The following is a 10,734-nucleotide window of genomic DNA, read 5'->3' as shown; positions in this document are numbered from 1 at the left end:
AATGTCTTTTACTCTCTTGGTAATGTCCTTTGACATGTAAAAATGTTTAATTTTGATGAAATCCAATTTATTTATTTTATTTATTTTTGTTGTTTTTGCTTTGAGCTTTTGGTGTCATATCTAAGAGCCCATTGCCAAACCCAAGGTCATGAACATTTACTCCTATGTTTTCTTCTAACAATTGTATAGTTCTAGCCTTGTATTTAGGTTGTTGATCAATTTTGAGTTATTTTTGTATGTGGTGTGAAGTAAGGGTAGAACTTCATCCTTGTGAGTGGGAATCCAGTTGTCCCAGCATCTTCCATGGAAGAGAATATTCTTTACCGCATTGAATGGACTTGACACCCTTATCAAGATCAACTGACTATAAATGTTTTAAACAAGGTTTCTTTTTTTCATTTTCACAAGATGATCATGTGTTTCTTTTCTCTTTATACTATTCATGTGATGTATGACAGTGATAGATTTTCTTACGTTGAACCACCCTTGCATTCTTGGACTAAATCCCACTTGGTCATGATGTATAATCCTGTTAATATCTTGTTGGATGCAATTTGCTAGTATTTTGTTGAGGATTTTTGCATCAATATTCATAAGGAATATTATCCTGCAGTTTTATTTTCTTGTGATGTCTTTGTCTTGCTTTGATATCAGGGTATGAGTTCAGAAGTCCTCCCTCCTCTTTAATTTTTTAGAAGAATTTGAGAAGCCTCAGTGTTAGAATTCACCAGTGGGCTACCTGGTCCTGGACTTTTCTTTGTTGAGAGGTTTTCTTTTTTCTTTTTTTTTGAAAATTTAACATTAAACTGAGATACTTGGTTTGTGGGGAGTCATCGAGGGGAATCTGGGGAATTAAGGATTATGTATAATTTAATTCAGGCCCACACCACCTCGTAATGATATGTTGTAACAGTTTCTTAATTTATTTCCCTGCGATAGACTTTCCCATATTCTGGCCATTCCAAATGTCATGGGTAATTATGTTTTCTAAATCATTTCTTTTCTCTGTCACACAATACTCAGAAAGCTTGACTGTCTTCCTATTACTTGTAGAATTAATTTTAAAAATTTTAGCCTTGCACTCAGTCTTCCCTTTGACTCTTTCTCACCTAAGCCCTAAAGGAACTGTTTCTCCTGCCCTCGTGGGAACTATGTTCCAGGGAAACTGGTTTATTCATTCTCACGTCCGTACCTACTTCCTTCTGGTTAAACCTGAAGTAGGGAAGTGTTCAGAGCAAAGCCCTACCAATTATAAGCTGTGATATTGAGCAATCATCCCAAAGGCACCTGTGTGCATTTTTAATTCATGTCAGCTTTTTAAATAAAGAGGCTTTAAGTGGAGACGATTCTGCTGATGTTACATGCTCTACCTCAGTGCAAGTGTATATTGCCTGTGTTTTTCCCAGACCTTAGGGACAGTAGATTATAGTCACGCTCTGCTAACCTCATTTGTTCCAGGAAAAAGTAGAACAATTTCAGAGCAATATCATGGCCAACCATCTGCTGGTCCAAGTGAGCAATCTGGAAATCATGCTAGGTCCTCCTCCCCCCCCCCCCAACAACACCCAGGACCTGCCTGAGTTCTTCTTAACCAGCTCTCCCTTCCATGCCCTCCACCCCGGGCCACAGCCCTGCTCACCACCTGCCACCTTTCACCTGAAGCATGGCGGCCCATATACTCCCGACCTCTGCATCCCATTTGTCTGCGTTGCTGCAGAGCCGTTTTCCCGATGCATATCTCTGCTTCTGTGACCCCGCAGCTCAGAATTCTTCAGGGACTCTCCGCAGCCTGTAAGATAAAACACGAATTTATTGGCCTGACAGATGAGGCCCTTCATAGGTGTCCAGCCTGAACTGCCTCATGTTTAGTGGTCCAGCAATAGTAGGTTATCTGTCTCCTCAACCACGAGCACTTTGGTGAGTTTCCCCATCCCTAGTTTGGAATTCTCTCCTCCTGGGTGTCACCTGGGCTCATCCTCATTCTTCAGATCTCAGCTGAGTGTCATGGATTCTGGGACCCCTTCTTAACTCCCCAGCCAGACTTCTAGATGCTTCTCCTTTTCCTGCCCCTCAGGCTTAGCGTCATTACAGCACATATATCAACTGTCATTTATTTGCATATCTGTATAAGGAAAAACCTCAGTTCAGTCTTTTCCCGAATAGGGAATAACCCGGTTCTTCCCTCCCATGTTTCTCTTCTTTATTCCTCGTACAAAGCACCTCACTTCTGACGCTTCTGGTCACCAAATGTGTGGGAGTTTTTCCCACATCACACCAAGCAATTCTCATGACACCAGCTGAGTGTCCTGCAATTTAAGTCAATTCTAACACTGTGTACCTGGAGACAGCGTCAGATCCCACAGGTTAAGGGCTCAGCCCCCCAAGGCTGCTCCCTGTCCCACAGATAACGGTAACAAGTCCCCAAGTTACCCACACCTTCTGTAGGATTTGGCTACAAATCAGAAGTTCCCACGACCCCCTCCTCAGGTTTGGTTAATTTGTTGCAGCGCCTCAAAGAATTCAGGGAAACACGAACGTTTACCAGGTTATTAAAGGATATAGTAAAGGACACAGATGAAGCAATGCACAGGGCGAGGTCTGGGAGGGTCCTGACTGCAGGAGCCTCTGTCCCCCTGGAGTTGGGGTGCATCACCCTCCCCGTGTGGCTGTGCTCACCCACCTGGAAACTCTCTGAACCCCACACTAGTGGGATTTTACGTACAGAGGCTTCCTCACGTGGGCAAGATCCATTATTAATTCCATTTTTCAGATCTTCTCCCTTCTCAAGAGAATGTGGGGTGGTGAGGCTGAAGATTCCAAGCTTCTAATCACGGGTGGGTCTTTCCAGTGAGCAGCCCTCAACCAGGAGCCCACCCAGGGTCACCTCATTAGAACAAAAGACCCTCCTATTACCCAGGAAATTACCAGGGTTTCAGGAGCTCTGTGTCAGGAACGAGGGTCAAAGACCAAATATTAGAACAAGAGATGCTCCTCATGTTCTCATCACTTAGGAAATTACAAGGGCTCCGGAGCCCTGTGCCAGGAGCCGGTGGCAGACTCCAGTGCACATTTTTTCTATTATCTCACAATATCTATCTGGTATCCTGAGGCCAGGGACCGTGTTCCCTACCACGGCGTCACCAGACCCTTGTGTAACTCCTGGTCTATAGAGTAGGTGCTCAATAAAAGTTTGTGGAATGAATAAACAGTCACAGCACCAGCTAGTGCGTCACGGTTGCCATTTCATGAATGCTGGGTGGTTCAGGTAATAAAGTTATTAAAGGTGATGCGCAAACATCAAGTTCGCCAAGAATAACGCCGTAGATGACCCCAGGACTTGGCCGTGGTGTTGCTCAGACAGCCCACAGGAGGAGAGCGCCCCAGGGTCCTCATGCAGGTCTCACGTCGCCTTGGAGGTGGGATGGCCCTGGGAAGAGAGAGGAAGCATGTGTGCTGGTGGCAGTTGGGGTCGGGGAGGGGAAGGCGGCAGAGGGGCGGATGATGGAGCCCCTCCCTCGACCCTTGCCCTTCTTCCTGATGAGGGGCTGAGGTTCTCTACCTCAGGCTGGATGGGAGTCTAGAATATGCTGGAACCACTTGCTTTGTTTAAAAAGAAGGACAATGTTCTGACCACCCTCCCCACGCAGGAATAATGAAAATGCATATCTCATGTCCCTTTTGGGTTTTGTCCTGTGACTGCTGTAAAACATTAATGAACGGAAACCTGTTAAACAGAGTCGGGAGACCAGCAGGGGGCGCTCTCACCCCTGCACTGACAGCCCAGCTCAACAGAAGAAAGACTCCCATTCTTTCCCGCCAGGACTCAGCCAATGAAAGGCTGGGGCTCTGTTTACTAAGCCCGCCTCCTCCCTTGTCCCGCCTATAAGTGTCTCCTTCCTCTGCCGTGTGGGCACTTGCACGTGGCTGCCGTGGTTGAGCCCCCGAATTGCAATTCTCTGCTGATCCTGAATAAACTCATCTTTGCTGGAGAATACCTGGCCATCTATTTGCTTCAGGTCAATGTACCCAAGCCTGCATTTTGGAATCAAACCCCCTGCCCTTTGTGGGAAACCCAGTGAGTCTTCAAGGGCATCCCACTCCCCGAGCACTAAGCCTGGCCGAGAAGGCACCCTCCTGGATCTCCAAGGCCACTGCTCTGTAAAGCAGGTCCCATTCCAGCCCCCGTGCCAGGGGGGCAGCAGCCGGGGTGCCTTGGTGCTCCCCAGGCAGCACAGACTGGCTGAAAGTGGCCTCGTGACAGCTGAGCCCTGCTTGCCACAGTGTTTTTTTTGTGTGCTTGTTTAGTTTGAGCAGCTTCGTCGCCACAGGGCCCCATCAGGACTGCTCTGGTCAAGCCACTAGGTCTGCTAATTTGGCATCTGAGGAGGCAGTTCTTGAGTTCCTCATGCAGATTCATCCAGCTCCCTTCAGCAGTGACCTGGGGCCTCAGGGCAAGGCTGCCAGAGTCAGCTGCACCCTCGCATACCCTATCCCAGACAGCAGGTTCTGGTTCTTCTCGCTCTGCATTGCATTGTGAAATGGATCGCCCAGGTGATTCCCGACCAGACGAGAAAGTCAGCTTCTCTAGATGAGAAAAAAGAGAGAGAAAGTGAGAGAGCGAGTGAGAGAAACCTCTATTCAGTTACTTAACTATGTCTTAAAAATTTATGATCAGGAATATTAAAAAAAACTCAAGTAACAAGATTCTCTTAATTTAACTCAGATTTTAAGTGACAGTATAATTGCAAAATAATTGAATAAAGTAAAATGACTGAAACCCAGATTCTGAAGAACATCTTCCAGGTTTCAGGTCATTCACAGCATAGATGAGCCCCCTCTAAGCCTTACAGAGCCTCACCTCTGGGCACCTGTCCTTCAGGTGCTGGGTTAACGTGTCAGGCTGGAAAGTGCAACTTTCATCTGAACCATTAGATGAAAGACCTAAATAACACAAATACTTATCAAGCTAGAAATAAGCAGCGTTGCTTTGCTTCACTATTGTCCTCTTGACAGAACAATCATTTTTCAGTTTAGAGTTTCCTTTAAATCAATTTCCTAAGTTCCTAGTACTTTATGGTTGTTTCTGATCGTCGCTCTTTGGAAAGCAAATGACGTGCTCAGCTCTGTTCCGTCCTTAAAACACACACCTTCCTTCCAGCTTACCTGCAGCTCTGGCCAGCACTCTCTCCCTCTCCCAAAGAGCTACCTCCACACCTCTCCGTGACCGGATCCCACGCACCCTGGTGTTTGTCCCACCGTCACTGAGGGGACTGTTGACCTGCAGCGAGAAGCGGCCTCTTCCTGCCCTCACTCTCTGTTCCTCCAGGACCAGCAGCCGGTGCTATACCTACTGGCCCTGCTTCCCACAGCCCAGCGTCTTCCTGCCCCCCCTCCACCTTCCTGGCTGTGGGCCAGCACAACCCACGCACGGCTTCCAGCACCTCCATCCCGTACCTGAGTCTGTTCCTACCGTCTCCCTGACACCTTCACCATGAGCCCCTTCTGACTCAAACCAATTCTTCATCTGACCTTCCCGTCTCCTCCCCTCGTATTCTCTCAGGTAATTACATCACCTTGAATCCAATTATCCGAGTTGGGTAATTGGAACTCCACTCTTTCCCTGGTCCCTCCCCGCAGGCCACCTGGTCATCAGATCCTGCGATTTCTGCCCCCTCATCAGCCCCGGCCTCACCAGCATTACCGCCGGTGGGTTGAGGCCCACGTGCCTGTGCTCATGTCCCTGAGGGCCACTCCTAAATGGCCCTGCTACTCCTTGCTCTGCGTCCAACCCATTCCAAGGGCAGTGCTAGAGTCAGGTGAAAAGGGAGGGAGGGAAGGAAACGAATGAGTGAATAAAAGAATGAGTCATGTTACTCCTTCAGTTAGAATCCTACAACGGTCCCTCATTGCTTGACAGATAAGACCCCAGTTCCTCAGGACGGCCTCGGGGCTTTTTCCAGTCCAGCCCAGCCCAGCCTGACCCTTTCAACCCTACTTGGCCTCACCTTGGCCACTCCCCAGCCCACATCCTGTACCCCACCCTGAAAGCACCTCCCGGGAGCCCTTTCACACACTCCCAGGAGTGACCCTGCCTGGGCGGCTCCTCTTCCTCTCTCCACCTGGACAGTCACCCTTCCCCCAAGACCCAGCTCCCCTGACACCCCCGTGAATCTGTCCCAAGCCCCACGGCATCATCGCTGGCTCCGTCCTTCTGTTCCCATCACGCTGTGTGCGTGCCCATCAGAGCCGCCGCCCACTACACTGAGACACAATCTCTTTTTCCCATCCATCTGAACGGCGAGAAGGGAAAGGACCGTGTTTTATTCCTCAACTCCATTATGACCTGATACAGTACTCAGTACAATAAATGTCTAACACATGGAGTTTGGGGTTTTCCAGCTCTGCTACCTAGTGGGGTTTCAAGGGTATGAAGGTGCTATGAGTCCAAGCATCTGAATGTGAAAGGTGGTTTCCAGTTTGAAAAAAAAAGGAAGTCACTGGGGACTTCCCTGGTGGCACAGTGGTTAAGAATCTGCCTGCCAATGCAGGGGACACAGGTTCGAGCCCTGGTCCAGGAAGATCCCACATGCTGCGGAGCAACTAAGCCCACATGCCACAACTACTGAGCCCATATGCCACAACTACTGAAGCCCACGCGCCTAGAGCCCGCGCTTTGCAACGAGAAGCCACTGCAGTGAGAAGCCCGTGCACCTCAACAAAGAGTAGCCCCAGCTTGCTGCAACTAGAGAAAGCCAGCACGCAGCAACGAAGACCCAGTGCAGCCAAAAAAAAAGATATGAAGAGCCAAGTATCATAGGTTGCTGACAGAATATGCTCTATGTCATTTGGAGGACTTCTGTTGTTTGTAGGAAACATTGCAGTGTTCACTGTCTCTACGGAAACCGGATAGATGTAGATAGTTGCCTGGAACTTATTTTATGCCCCCGTTTGGAGAGCAGAGGTTCTAGCTAGCCCTGGACCAGTCTCAGAGTTTTGCATTATAGATGTGTGGTAAATATCCATTTAATTAGCTTGGGTTAGTAAGCAATTGACCTAATCATGGATGGTTTAACCCATTAGGGTAAGTTTTGGTTGCTTATCTAAGGCCCCAGTTGACTATTTAGAGATGACCTTTCTTGGCTCATTCACTGTGGTCTGATTTCTAAAAGACATGGCTAAGTCAATCCAAATCCATCCCTACCACGCACGTAAAGCAGAAACGCTCTTTACGTTTTGCAAGTCAGTCAATCCACGCAATACTGAAAAATGCATGTGGAACGCATTAATGACAGAAAAGTCACAGTGAGAGGCCCAGAGTTAGGAGAGGACCACCCTCTCCTCCTTTTGTGTTGGAGCTGAAATGTCAGCAGGACAAATGCACTGACTCAGGGAGATGTTTCCTGGCTGTTCTGTGGTCAGGTCGTGCGTGAGTTGCTGCGTGCGCTCTAATGTCAAAACTGACTTGTGTTAAATGACCTGGATACGGGTCACAACATGCTTTTTGAGTGTTTTGTCCAACAAATTATTTCCAACATTTGAAAGAAGGATTATTTTCAAAACTAAAACACAATGAAAGAAAACATTGACCTGTAACAATCCCAAATTCATAAATAAAATGAGCTGTGTTTAGAAACCATGATCAAGATTTTGTTCATCTCTGTCTCCACGTGACTGACTGTAAATGCAGACCGCTTGATCCGCACCTGAAAGGCTCTGTTTACTTTTATCTTACAGTGAGCACTGAAGTCCTTTGAAATGGACTTCAAACCAGTTCCCCATCCAGGGACACTTGGGGAAAGAAAATGCCATTTTATTGCTGAGTGAAGGCCAGATGTTCTGTCAGCGTTGGCAGCAGGGACCAATTAGCTGGGATCAGAAAGAAAACGGCATTCTCTGGAGTCATTTCTGTTGACATCATTGTTATATCTGAGGTGAATTCTGTAAACATTAGACACCAGTGAATCACCAAGTCCTACTGAGCAATAACTGTGTGCGTCCTTCTGCAAACAGGCTGGGGTGCTCTTTCCTCACCATTGACCCCCCCCAAACTCAGCTTCCAAGACAATTACCATGGCTCATTCTGTGAGTGAAGGTCCAAACATGGAAAAGCCTTGAGGGAAACGAAGATGCGGGTGAGACGCAGGAGTTCCTTGCCTTTCCATCCTCCTCGTGGCCTGTGGTCCAGAGAGAGTGTGACACTCTCCATTGGCGAGTTAATGACTGAACAACAGGAATCAGGAAGAGCGGAGAAAAAGCACGGAAGAGCTCTGAGGAACGGTGGAGTGATGACCTTTAGATCTTCAGCCGTGAGGCTCTGGAGACTGTTTGCCAGGGGTCTTGTTTAAAGAATGCCAGCAACCTCTTCCCTCTGTAAATCAGTGGCTAATGGGGGGGGGGGGCGGTGGAAATCCCGTAAGCATTTCCAGTGATACCACATCAAGCTGGTGTTTCATGCTTGGTTAGAGACAATTGAGACCCAGGCCTTTGTCACACACGACCTGTGATCGGAGTAGTTCTTCAATTGTGTACTCATATCATCTATTTTTAAATATCTGATTACTTTTGGGTTTGATTCTGTTTTTCATTAAAAGCCTGTTAAGATATTAAGTTATGAAAATGTGATAAATATGCATTCAACAAGTTTATGCTAAGAGAAATCTTTCTAGAAGAATACTGAGCCTAGAATTATTAGCCTACATAATTTGGAAACAGTTCTCCAACCTAATTTGAATCCAGACAGGGTGGTAGAGAATACTGGTCTACAGAACCCCTGCCTAGGTCTCCCTGCCAAGTAAACCTATTTTTATTTTTTTTTATTTTTTTTATTTTTTATCTTTTTGCGGTACGCGGGCCTCTCACCGCTGTGGTCTCTCCCGTTGCGGAGCACAGGCTCCGGACGCGCAGGCTCAGCGGCCATGGCTCACGGGCCCAGCCGTTCCGCAGCACGTGGGATCCTCCCGGAGCGGGGCACGAACCTGCGTCCCCTGCATCGGCAGGCGGACTCTCAACCACTGCTCCACCAGGGAAGCCCAAACCTATTTTTAGAAAAAGCAAATGAGGTTAGGAATGGCTTGTTCTTTTGTGGAGTCATGCTGGCTTCCTGTGCTTATTTTTTTTATTTTCTAGGTATTAACATACTAAAATGTAGGTAGGTTAAGTAATTTACTCTATCAGAGGTATTAGCCACTGCAATCAAACAAGAGAAAACAGTCAGAGACATGAAAATTGGAGGAAGAAATACAGCTATCTCTATTTGCAGGTGATATAATATAGCTGTAGGACTCAAAGACTCAAAAGAATGAATTAAAAAAAAAACTCATCCAAATAGTAAGAAAATTCAGTAAGGCAGCGAGTTATAAAGTTAACACATAAAAACAATGTTCTCCTATTCAAACAGAAGCCAGTTGTAAAACATAATGGAAGAAACGTGTTTACTTATAATATCACCGGAAAGATAAAATAACTAAAGATAAAATAACTAGGAATAAACTAAATAATAGATGTGCCAATCTTCTATGAAGAAAACTTCAACAGTCCTGAAAAACAAAAAAATATATTTGAGCAAACAGAAAGATCCAGCATGTTCTTGGCTATGTAGGGGACCATCAAAATTTTCCTTCTACTTGTCTAGGTTCTTTGGCTGGTCTAATAGTTGAATCGACATAAGATAGATTAACAGAAGAAAGACAAATTTAGTTTCATATATGGGAGTCCCATGAAAATATAAGACCCAAAGACAGACAGTTGATGCTTATATGCCATCCTGAGCTAAGGAATGGGGTGGGGCGGGGCTTCACGGGGCGGGGCGTGGGGGCATTCACTGGACCATAAGGAGAGCAGATGTCTGCCCCGCTGTGCAGGTAAGTCTTTCAGGTGAAAAGTTATCTCTGGTCACAACTCTCTTTCTGGGCTAGGCCCCCTATCTACATTCTTTTAGGCAGTTAAGGGAGAGGTAAAAGTTTTCCTGAGTCTGCTGGGTCTTGGTTGCCTTCTGCTCAAAATAATCCACATGCCAGGGGGGCACATTTTGGGGTGGCATGTTCTGCTCCCCTTCAGAGAGGACAGCTAAATCAGGAAGCAATGTTAATTCACCACAGGTAAATTCAGTATGATTCTAACAAATATACCAACACTTTTTTTTTTTTTTAGAGTTAGACAAGTTGACTCTCAAGTTCATATGGGGAAATAAAGAAGCAGAGAAAGCCAGGAAAACCCTGAAAGAGAGGAGCGATGAGGAGACTGCCCCGCACCAGGTAGCGACTCGCATCAGGAAAGCTCTGTAGTTGAAAGAGTGACAGATGTGGCTGGATATAACGTTCAGAGCCAGGCATATACAGAAACAGGATATGGGTCCAGAAACGTGCAGACAGCTCTTTGGTGGCCTGTCAAATCATCAGTGAAAATACAGACTTTGTAACAAATGGAGTTGGAACAACCGGAAAGCCATTTGAAAGAGTAAAAATTGGATCTACATTTCCCAAACACCAGGATCAACTCTAAATGGATCAGCAGTCTAAATGTAAAAAACAAAACAAAACAGAAAAACAGGGGCTTCCCTGGTGGCGCAGTGGTTGAGAATCTGCCTGCTAATGCAGGGGACACGGGTTCGTGCCCTGGTCTGGGAAGATCCCACATGCCGTGGAGCAACTAGGCCCGTGAGCCACAACTACTGAGCCTGTGCATCTGGAGCCTGTGCTCCGCAACAGGAGAGGCCGTAACAGCGAGAGGCCCGCG

General features: G+C 46.8%; 1 long non-coding RNA gene across 2 annotated transcripts; it reads right to left on the bottom strand.

Moving 5' to 3' along the window:
* Positions 1 to 206: 206 nt before the first annotated feature.
* Positions 207 to 9,800, bottom strand: LOC114908033. 2 transcript variants are annotated; one of them, XR_003796839.1, is made up of 5 exons: positions 8,070 to 9,800; positions 4,487 to 4,584; positions 1,966 to 3,427; positions 1,657 to 1,789; positions 207 to 844 (listed from the first exon to the last, which is right to left on the bottom strand). It is a non-coding gene; the product is annotated as an uncharacterized LOC114908033 (long non-coding RNA). The 2 variants fall into 2 exon arrangements; XR_003796838.1 differs by having other exon boundaries at positions 1,657 to 3,427.
* Between the last annotated feature and the right edge of the window lie 934 nt (positions 9,801 to 10,734).

This window comes from Monodon monoceros, unplaced genomic scaffold, assembly GCF_005190385.1.
Source record: "Monodon monoceros isolate NGI ecotype Baffin Bay Population unplaced genomic scaffold, NGI_Narwhal_1 Super_Scaffold_3, whole genome shotgun sequence".
Taxonomy (NCBI): domain Eukaryota; kingdom Metazoa; phylum Chordata; class Mammalia; order Artiodactyla; family Monodontidae; genus Monodon; species Monodon monoceros.
This window is presented reverse-complemented; position numbering and strand designations above follow the sequence as displayed.